This window comes from Bactrocera neohumeralis, chromosome 3 (genome assembly GCF_024586455.1).
Source record: "Bactrocera neohumeralis isolate Rockhampton chromosome 3, APGP_CSIRO_Bneo_wtdbg2-racon-allhic-juicebox.fasta_v2, whole genome shotgun sequence".
NCBI classification, from domain to species: domain Eukaryota; kingdom Metazoa; phylum Arthropoda; class Insecta; order Diptera; family Tephritidae; genus Bactrocera; species Bactrocera neohumeralis.
In genome coordinates, this window is record NC_065920.1 from 54,840,238 (window position 1) to 54,851,542 (window position 11,305).

General features: G+C 33.3%; 1 protein-coding gene across 1 annotated transcript in view; it reads left to right on the forward strand.

The window, feature by feature from the left end:
* Positions 1-11,305, forward strand: part of LOC126753770 (opioid-binding protein/cell adhesion molecule homolog) — a 301,684-nt gene that overhangs the window by 122,282 nt on the left and 168,097 nt on the right. The gene's annotated exons all lie outside the window — the stretch shown is intronic.

Genomic DNA, 11,305 nt, shown 5'->3' on the forward strand with positions numbered 1-11,305 from the left:
TTAGTTTCGATATATACAGTTGTTCTAAAAAAACAAAACCATTCGCTTGGAAGTGCTTCGCGCATGAACAACTTTTGTTGTATTCGGCTCATTTTGAAACCCCCATGTAGTCGACTGAGCTTACGGATGCATACGCATAAATTCACGTTTCGCCATTTCTCACGTTTCGTAGACGTTTTTTTATTCATAGTTTGGGCACATTATCAATAGCTTTTGGAACAACAACTGCTTCTGAACAAGCTTCATAAGATATGTCTTGGAATAATAGACAATTTCGATGGAATTCACTATACTATCGATAAATACTGGCCCTTAGTCCACGTCGAACGTTCCAAAAATAATCGCTCGAAAAAGTACGCGATTTAATTAAATTTTTTGACATTTCAACCCATGTTTCAAGTTAATGCAAGCAACGTAAAAAAAATCCCAACTAAAAAAAACTTCAAATTTACTTTGATAATTATAAAGCGTAGTTTAAACGATAAAAATCACATACGCTTTTTTGAAAATTTTAGAGCTACTATGCCTCTCAACACACCCGTTCACGGTATAATAATAAATGAGAATGAATGTTTGAAGTTTTTGAGGCTTTCACATACACTTTTGTCGCTGCCTCCTCCTATCCTCAATGGAAAATGCTGTCAAACACTAAATTTTCCATTTTGCTTGTCCATGTTGGACCACTGTCATGCCCACAAATCGCAATAAACTCAAAACCTATAAGGTGACATAACTAAGCACCTAATTAAAATATAAAGCTAAAATTCGGCACAGAAGATTCCTGGAACATGTTGCACTTGTGGGCAAAAACTTTTTGAAAAATGGCACAAGTGCACAAGGGTCAAGGAGAATTACATTGTGGGGACGACATAGGCTTTGAAGAATAAATTAAGAAGTTTAAAATTATGAGCAAAGTCCTACTATTTTTTTGATCATAGCAGTATAAGTTTCTAATCAATAGAATATTGATGTTTCGGTTCGTCCTTTCTGAAAAATTGCATTAGTTGCTCAAAACTAAAATCGCCATGCGATTTTTTTTAGCTACAATGTCCTTTTTTATAAGTTTCAATATCAATGCAGGTAACCCAATGTCAATTGGATTAATTAAATAATCAGTGGTGCAACAAAACTGTTGAAACTAGGAACAGCTTTTGTTCAGTAACCCCACAAGTGCATTTTTGTTAATAGATTCTGGTTATACGGAAATAAAATGTCAGAAATAATGTGTTTTCTGGTTCTCTTAATTGCGCAGGAAATAATTATGTTTATTATAGTCAGATTCACTCATTAGTACTAATTTTCGATTCGAATAGGATTTGGAAAAAATTTTAATAAATATCTTTAATGTATGTTCTTTTTCATTTGAGAAGGGTATACTTATGTACATATATAATGCGCGACAAAGCGCTGTATGGGTTTGGTCGAGAAGTTTTTGACAATATTTCGGAGGTTGCACAGATAAAACAGATAATAAAGTGCAGCGATTGGTGCTGGTGATTAAACAATGGATCTCTGAAAGGCATAGGTGCGTTCTCAGATAGGTGCCCTACCAACATATCCACCTAAATTGCTATAAGGCATGAATTTAGTTTTATATAAATAATGCAAGAACTTACTAATTTTGCAATTCAGAACTAACTGTAGACTATTATTTTCTGATTTTATTAACACAATAATATTTGCTCCACTTTGGTTTTATATTTAAATTATATAGCAACCAATATTATTGCAATTTTTATGACCGAAATGTTGAATGCACAGAGCGGAAGCAAACACATTTAATTAACGCTAAATGGCAGCATTTATTTTGAGATACATACACACTATGTACACAGGTATAAGTGCACCCACACATATAAGCAAGTACAGTAGAAGTTTAAATAGTGATATGCTAATTTGCATAGCTTTGTATGCGCTCAAATTCAAACCGCTACCGCTAATAGATAACGCAACTGAATGCGCTTGGATAGCGCCAAATGCGTGAGCGGTTTTGTGTTCATAAAAACACTTCAGCAACGGTATGTATATGCAGCAAATCTGGTTGGAAATTGAGAGCGTGTAGATGATGATCACCCGGTGCATTCACTCTAATTTGTCCCTAAATTATGCATTTAGAAGCAAATACTTAGTATATAATTTGAAGATATTACTAGATAAGATGCAATGTTGCTATATAACGAAATATATATAAATAAAAAGATATTAAGACCTTTGTGGCTTTCAATAAGCAAATTTACATACTTTGAACATTAGCGTATCCTAAGGTATAAATCATGATTTTTTTCATCGAAAATTAAAATACATTGTCTTTTATTTTTCTAAATGACTTTATAAGCATAAATAACAAATATTATTGCACTGGAATCATGACAGCCTTCGACTTTTTAATGAACATAATAATATGTACATGATTTTTTGTACTGTGTAAATAGAGAAAGTAGTTAGAAGCGCGAGTGATCTTTCACTAATATATCCATAACATTTCACTATCTATTATCATTAAAAAAATATTATGCTGCACATTCTCTTTTAAAAGTTTTTTTATTTATATTCTCAATAAATCTTGCGTTGCTTTTATTCATTTTTAACTATAATAAACTTTTTCTTGACATTATCACGGGTTGACGGAGTCTCTTTGGTTTAATTTTCATCTATTTTATATTAATATCTTGGTCTACGTCGTCATCAATCATTTAATCAGTTAAATTCCAGAGATGGTGGTTTAGTTTCTATGAAGCGACTCCCCAGACCAAGGTTTTGTTTTTTTCAGAACTTTTCATCGACTTCAAAAAGCACAAATTCTGACAACATTCGTTTTCAGACATAATAAATTGGAGTTAATGCTTTACTAAGGATGTCACGATGGGCAAACAAATATCGAGAAGTGCCATCTTATCTTTCTTCGACATTTTAGGTTGAGGTATAAGAAGTGCTATTTTGAGTACATAATACCTGGAGTTTGACATTTAAATTTTTAATTTTTAATTCCACCTTAAACTGAACTAGTTCACGATAGTCACTATTCCAAGGCATCTTTGCCTTGCTACCATCTTTAGCAGTTAATAAATTTCCATCAACGTGAACAGTCACAAACTCTGGCATATTTACCTTAGTAACTTTAAGAACAATTATGTTTTACAGCCGCTACTAATGGATTAAGCGTCTTTCGTCGTTTTTCTTCAATAAATAAGTTAATTTTTCGAAAACACTGATATTAAAAAAATATAGCATATAACTGCCATACAAACTGAGATTTGAAGAAAGATCTCCATAAAAAGTGGCATAGAATATAATACCAAAGCAACGGCATAATTTTCGGGAAACTCGTTCAGATCAGACTACTATAGGATATAGTTGCCATATAAAATGACCAATCAAAATATAGTTCTTGTTTCAGTGCAACTGTAGTTAATGTTGTTTTTTTATACCCTAACAACCAGTTGCTACAGAGTATTATAGTTTTGTCCATCTAACGGTTGTACGTATCACCTAAAACTAAGCGATATAGATATAGGGTTATATATATGTAATTGATCAAGGTGACGAGAAAAGTTTAAATACGGGTGAGTGTCTGTCTGTCCGTCCGTCCGTCCGTCGGTGAAAGCTGTAACTTGAGTGAAAATTGAGATATTTTGATGAAACTGTTTGTGCAGGTTTCTTTGTACAAAAAAAAGTTCGAGTTCGTTGATAGGCATAATCAGGCCATAAAACGACATTTACCGATAACCTATAAAGTGCCATAACCAAGCACTAAATTAAGATACATATCTCATATTTGGCACAGCGGATCGCAGTAGAAAGGGCCATTTGTGGAAAAAAATTTTGAAAAAGTGGGTGTGGCTCCGCCCTCTAATAAGTTTAATGTATATGTCTCCTAAACCACTAAAGCTACAACAACCAAATTCGCTCAATTCTTATAAGAACTTCTACCGACAGTGTGAAAATGAATGAAATCGCATAAAAACCCCGTTCACTACCCATATAACGGTACTGTTCAAAACTACTAAAAGCGCAATAAATCAATAACTAAACGCGTCAGAGACGCAAAAATTTGCGGACAATAACCACGCCTATTTCCCATATAACACATAGTTAAATTCCACTTGATTCCTTTACCTTCCAGTACGCAAATCGTGAAGCAATTAATATAACGGGATTAAACGTCGCACGAATAATGCCTTTAGTGTGTGCCACCTTCAACAGGAATTGTTCAAATCCAATAAAAACTTTTCAAGCTCCTAGGTACCGAATATTTAGACCCCGGTACCTATAGTTGACTTGAACTTAACTAAAATTAAGGGATAATTTTTTTCTTATAATGCTATGTTTGTTTGTCAAAAATGGGTCGAATCGGACAAATACTTCCCTTAACCCCCATTTACTTAATATAAAGATAATCCAACTTCGGAATGAATTTGTACCGCATATATTGGCCAATATGTGAGGTATCTCAATGAAATTGAGGGAGCATGTTTAACTCATAACGGTATATCTTTGAGTCTAAAACAAAAATTATTCATTCGTCTACATAAGTCTATCTTTCCAGCTTTAAAATAGTTCCCATTCGTAATAATGCACTTATGCCAGCTCTTCTTACAATCCGCGAAAAACTTCTCAATCTTGATTTTTGGAATGATCCGTAGAAAATTGTCCGCATACGTAATTTTATATAACAGCGTCTGACTGTTACTACAAATTTATTGTCACCTAAATGCTTAAAGGAATATAATGTATTTCAAAGTAGATAGTATAAGCGTTTTCATCTGAACTTTTGCCTTGTTTTTCTTTTTTTCCTTATCCAGTTTTTTAATTGAATAATAAGACAATACCATTCCGTAGCTTTTTATATATGTCACTATCTAATAAATTAAATTATATGATTTTAAAAAATCAAACTTAATAAATTTTCTAATTTTCAAGGTGATAATATGACAAATTACCTAACTAATTTCTGGTGCCATCATTTATTATAAACGCCGCACCCAGACAACCTAAAACCCACACAAGCAAAAAAAATACCATACAATCAAAGCGAAGGTTCCACAAATAGTGGGGTTAATGAATTTAACACAATACTATCTCATACCTTGAAATTGTATTAATACATTGCTATAGAAACGGGTATTTAAGTGCTTACACTCGGACTACAAAGTAGCGGATGAAGTGAAAAACAGTTGGTGAAAGGAAACGCAGTTCTTTGCGTGTCACATTGCATTCCAAACGCCAATCGGTTACGGTGTCGCATGTGATTTATTTGCTGTGGGAATTCTCTGTAATGGATTAGTTATATTTGCTTGCCTGGTTTCTTTACATATCTATTTAGCAGCAAATCAGCTGCATTTAATGTAGTGTTAGTTTTGTTCCTCTAGCAAAATTATGACTGAGTTATAATTTTTTCACATTAAATGTCTCAATTAGGAAGATAAGTGTGATCTTGGAAGGTCCATAGTTCGAATGGATATTTTGAATATTTTCAAGTTCTACTACTCTATTGGGTTTTAATATGTATGAAAGTCAAGTTTAAATATATAATTTATGACCTTAAAAAAGCAAAACCAAGCTATGATAAAAATATGTTGTCAATCATCCCATCATTTGTATGATTAGTTTTTATAACTTCATACACATTATTTTCAGAATATGAAAAAATACCAAGCAAAAAATATAAGTAATAAACATCACGCAAACTACTACAAAAACTCTTAAACGATCCTTAAAGCGCCCACTTTTACAACCATAACTTAGCACGAAAAATGTCACGCCAATAACTTCTCAGCAATATTGATTTTTCGTCAGGCAACAAACTGCCTAGCCGATATCCTTTAATATGTATCCAGATTCCCCAATTATTTACATTAACTGCCGACTAGCTTCAACGCTTGTCGCTTTCTGTGTAGGCGTTAAACACCACCCACTGTTTCGTTTGTATGCGTCAATCGTCTTACCAAGCTCCGCCCAGACATTTGTATGCTAACGTATTGTTCTTGGTAATACTTTTTATTCATTTTGTTAGGTTTATAATTTTCTTATTTCGGCAACAGATTGCATGACATAGATTTGGTAACTACCGGTCATGTAAAATTAATGATGTTTGGAATAGGACAGTTAGATCGTAGTGGAAATAAAAAAATTAAAGGAAAATTTATAAAAATTATATAAACTTGCATTTAATGTAGAATATTTTCAGTAAGCTTATGCAAAGGCTTTTTGAGGACAGGCACAAAATTCCAGATACAAATAACTTAATAATTTGGTGATTACACTGAGACAGGCGAACATAGTCACAGACGAAAAGGTCCAAATCAACTCAGCTCGTTATGCTGCTCATTTATATATGTATGTACATATTTTATATAATTTTCATTCATTTTTATTTTCAACATTTAGTTGTAGGTGCCACCATATCAAACCTGGCCTATCCCTGTCCAGGGTATACAAATTTGCCATTTTGTCAAGTGTTAAAAAAAAAAACTTGTGTTTACTCATAACTGGATTTATAGATTTTAAATAATAAAATTTTTTTGTAATGTCGCAATTCTGATGGTGAAATCTATCTACTGTTGCATTGAAGGACTCATCAAGGGTAGAAAGGTTGAAAAACCGTATTGTTTTTTTTCAACAAGCAAGCTATAAACTTATTCATTGAAGAAACAACTAATAGTAATAATTAGCTGGTGAAATTTCTTCCGGTGTATACTGTGCATTCATTAACACATCACAACATCGATGAATCCGTGAATTCACTTAACGGTACTTTTTAACTCTAACAATAGTGAGAAACGGGGTTAAAAGTATTAAAAAGAGGAAATGTAAAGCAACTAGCTGAACGTCGATTCCTTCTTTTACGCTTCTACGTGAATGGTGTTCGCTGTCATGCTCGCTTGAAACTAAAGATAGGTATTCAGCTTTAAATTAACTCTTTGAAAAGCAAACCAGCAAAGCTGTTCTGAGAAACAGCTGCGAAAATGGTGAGAATATAAGTAGCCGCAAAGTTAGTCGCTAAGCAGCTTTCTCAACTTAAATTCCGCTTTTTAGTGAGTAAAAAAGCGTATGAACACTTAAATATATGAACAAGTATACAAGTTTTTAAAATGAGTTTGTATGCACTCCCTCTTCGTGGAAGCTTCTTAACTTTTTGCAAATTTTTTTGCGTTGTACTCAATCGTTAGATAGTTGCAAAATATCGATACACAAGCGAAGAGTAGGTGCTGGAATAAAATAAAAAATTATATTGTATTATCTTAACATTCTCATTGATAATTTTTGTGCACGAGAGCATAAATACCAATACCTTCACGCTATTTTACGATGTATTTACCATGAATTCACATAAGCATTAAGTTTTTAAGTTTAATGGCATGATTATTGCTACAAATTTAGCATTTACTATAACTTTTGTCTAGTTTGGTTTGTTTTTTGCATCCAAATAGGCCTCAGTTTCAGCGATCACCTTTTCATTTGACAAAAATTGTTTCGCAGGGAGTATTTTTGGAGATTTGAGCAGGAAATAGTCGCTGTGGGCCAGAATTGGAGAGTAAGGTGGACGCGGAAGGACATGGTAAATCACCACCTTCTTTTATTTCATATGTGTCCATTTTTCGGTTATTTCGTCCGCCTATGTGCATCCCGAAATACAGATGCATGCGTCGATCCCACGGATGACTGTTGATCGGATTTCGATGTGAAATGATGGAGCGTTATTTCATCTGTTGTTATATACAGACTCTAGAACACGATTTTGTTACGCTTTAACATTTTCAGACACTGCGCTCTTTTTGGTCAAAAAGGGAGCTCTGGCTGTACCCATTTTGCACAGAGCTTCCTCTTCCCCAAATATTCGCGAATGATATGATGAACACCCTCATTTAATATCTTTAGAGTGCCTGCTATCTCGAACAACTTCACTTTAGGGTTATCCAAAATACTTTGTGCACTTTTTTTTCATCAAACTCATCATCAATCCAAGTTTTTACTTCAACGGTATTTTTGCACTTCAAAAAGGAACATTTTACCAACAAGTGAACTTCCTTTATACCCTTTTTTGTCATAATAACAAAAGTTACTTCGCTCAAAATGTTATACTAATAGTTACTTCACAAACTACAGATGTGACCGCTGTCAAATTTATACACGCTTTTGGGCTTTTGGGGCTAACTAACAATCATGTGGATTTTATTCCAGTTGTGTTTTTTTCAATTGACCTATTAATTATTCCAGCTAACCTCATCTTTAATTTAGATCTCTTTAATTCTTCTGCATATTTGCAATCTCTTGAAGTTTAGCTTCGAAGACAACTTGTGATTTGTTTTTTCTTCGTGTTGGAGTTAATCTGACACTCTCACTTTCCCGTTCATACAGACGAACATACATGTTCACAGCTTTTTACTCTTCCATTGACATCAATTACCACTTTTAATGCTTCGCTATAGCACGCTCTTCGTCTTGCACCTTGGTCTTGTACCTGCTCTTTCTCTGTTAAAAATTACTTTCTCGTTAGCATCTGTCAAATGACGATGAAAACGTAAGCGACAACACAATGTCATCCTTATACCTTTTTATTTGTTGTCAGGAATATTTTTCATTTAATTTTTTTCTTATTATACGCTAATTTTGTTTATAAGGTATATATTTAAATATGTGTTAATACAAACATACATACACAATTTGTGTTTGTCACGATTCTGCAATGGGGGTGCTTCTGTTTAGCAGCAACCACCTCTTTCCAGATTTAATACATTTTCTTTTGTCTTCTTTTCACTTAACCATTAAAATCTTTTCCCTTGTCCATTCGGTCCTTATCTCTGGTAGTCCTGTAGTTTTCTTAGGCAGTGACATCAAAAGAATGATGCCAACTGCCGATATAACTGTTCGTTTTGGTCACACAAATTTGTCTAGGATTACTGTCATGATTAGTAATATAGAAATAATTATTCATTTATCTGACTAAGTGTCTTGAAAATGAAACAGTAAAAATCAGGTTGAAATCAACAAAGTAAACCACATAATAGAAACAAAGGAATTCGTGACTGTTTGAACGCTAAGCTAAATAGAATGATCCAGTTTACCTTTCTTAAAAATAATAATCGATTTCTTTACAACTATGTGGAATAAAGTCAAGTAAAGTTTGTATCGTTTGGGAACAACCTACTTTCAGAGGCCTCTTCAGTGATATGAAAATAACACATGATTTTGAACGCCTTTGTACATGTTTTTTTAGAAAAACAAGTGAAAAACAATTAATGATACAATAATAATAACACATATATAATACGATGATCAAAAACTAATTATATGCAGGGTTTTTCAGGAAAGTAATAAGACTGAGTCGATTTAAAAAAAAACTTTCGTTACAATTAAAAAAAAAACTTTCAAAAAGGCTCCTTCTGTGTCGATGTAGCGCTGCCAGCGCGATTTCCAAGCATTGATGGTGTTACGGAAGGCATTTTCCGGAATGGCCTTGAGAGCTGAAGTTCATGCTGCTTGGTTCCCCTATCTCTTCTCAAAATGCTTGGAAGATTGCCTCTCTGTATCGGGATCAAAATTCGATGACTCGTCACCTGTGATTACTTTGTTCAAAAATTAGATGGGGGGGGGGGGTGCTGGTGTCACTAGTTTTGGGTCTATCCTCACGCACACCTTGCTCATCATCAGAACCACAGATTTTGTGAAATTCAACGCACCACTTCTGGCTAAAGCAACATCTGAGTAAGCCAGTTTCACCATATCACAGGTCTTTGTCGCAGATTTACCAAGTTTAGTACAGAATTTAATCGTGTACCTCTGCTCTAACCTATGCTGCATTTTTGGCTTGCACCACCCACAGAAACACGTCGCTCGAAAATGTTTGTCTTGACTCTCTAGGTATTCGAAGACAACTTACCAGCCCACTATGGTCTGAAATTAAAATTTTTTGGCATAAATCCAAAAATTATTTTTTCTTATTTCAGAAAAATAGGTACGCAGTATTAATTGAGACATTTCATTGGTCTAAAATATACAAAAATTTGTTTGGATATGGCAACTCTGTTCTAAATATGAGCTGTAAAACATGATGCTTCTGAAGCAACAACAAACTTGTAAACAGTTCAGTAAAATATTGTAAGTAAACAGCTGTTCGATAATGGTTAAAAAGGAAAAAAAGAAATAAATTTATAATGTAAAGAATATAAGAAAGTTATCTATTTTTTAATTTTAATGGAAAAAAATGATTATTGTAAGTTATAACTGCATAGTGTGATTTTGTTTTCCAGCTTTTTTTAACGCGAAAACTTCGTATTAACCCAGTGTTCTGTGGGTGAAAGTTGTGTGTATTGTCGTATTGTTCCAGATTTTTATGTTCGGTGGAAGTTTGGGGTATGTTCTTAAAAATCATGTATGTAACATTGACCCGTTTTTGCCCCATTTAAGTATATTTGTAAATTTTCAGCAACTCAAATTCCAACACGAAGAAATGCTTGGAGTTTGGATAGAGGCGATCGCAAAAACTAATGTTGTTTTGGATTTTTAAAAATTAATACTAATAGAGTTAAGTTTAAAGAAAAAAAATAAGAAAAAAGAAAAAAATGCAAAATTGTTAGCATATGTTAGCCAAAAATTATCAAAATGTAATCGTATGGTTAATAGATTTAAAGAGAAATACCCCCAGTGGGTTTCCGCAACAACTATTATTGAAATTTCTGAGAATGATTTTGAAAAACCAGTTCAAGTAAAGCAAGACGACCAAAAGGTTAGCTACAGCACAGATGCAAAAGATCAGCTTAAGAGGAAGCTGACAAGTGATCCTTCTTGTGAAAACAATGACGATGTTGATTTTTGATTCATGCACCTGTGGCGGCAAAAAATCAAAACAAAGTGATTTAACATTTATTTTAAAGAAAACTGCACATCAAGCAGAACAAAGCGAAATAAGAAAAGCTGTTACCTCAAAAAAACCGGAAGCAGATCCATTCACTCCGGAAGAAGCTCTCGAATTTTTACTTGAAAATGATTTAAGCAAAAGACAATATGTCACCATGAGGGTGTTAAATAAAGAAAGGAATTGCAATATATATCCAAGCTATGAGGAAGTAATTAAATGCAAGCTACTTTCTGTAACTTCTCTCTCATTTCCGATGTACAGTCAATGTTATTATAAAAATAATTGTTTGAGTAAAAACATATGTATAAATATTTGGATATATGTAATAAAATTATTTGACCACTTTTGCCTATCATATGCAAATTTTTCATTTTATGAAACCAAATTTACTATAGGCCAAGGGGGACTCTGGGACTGACGATTTAAATATTTTTATGTTGATGGTAT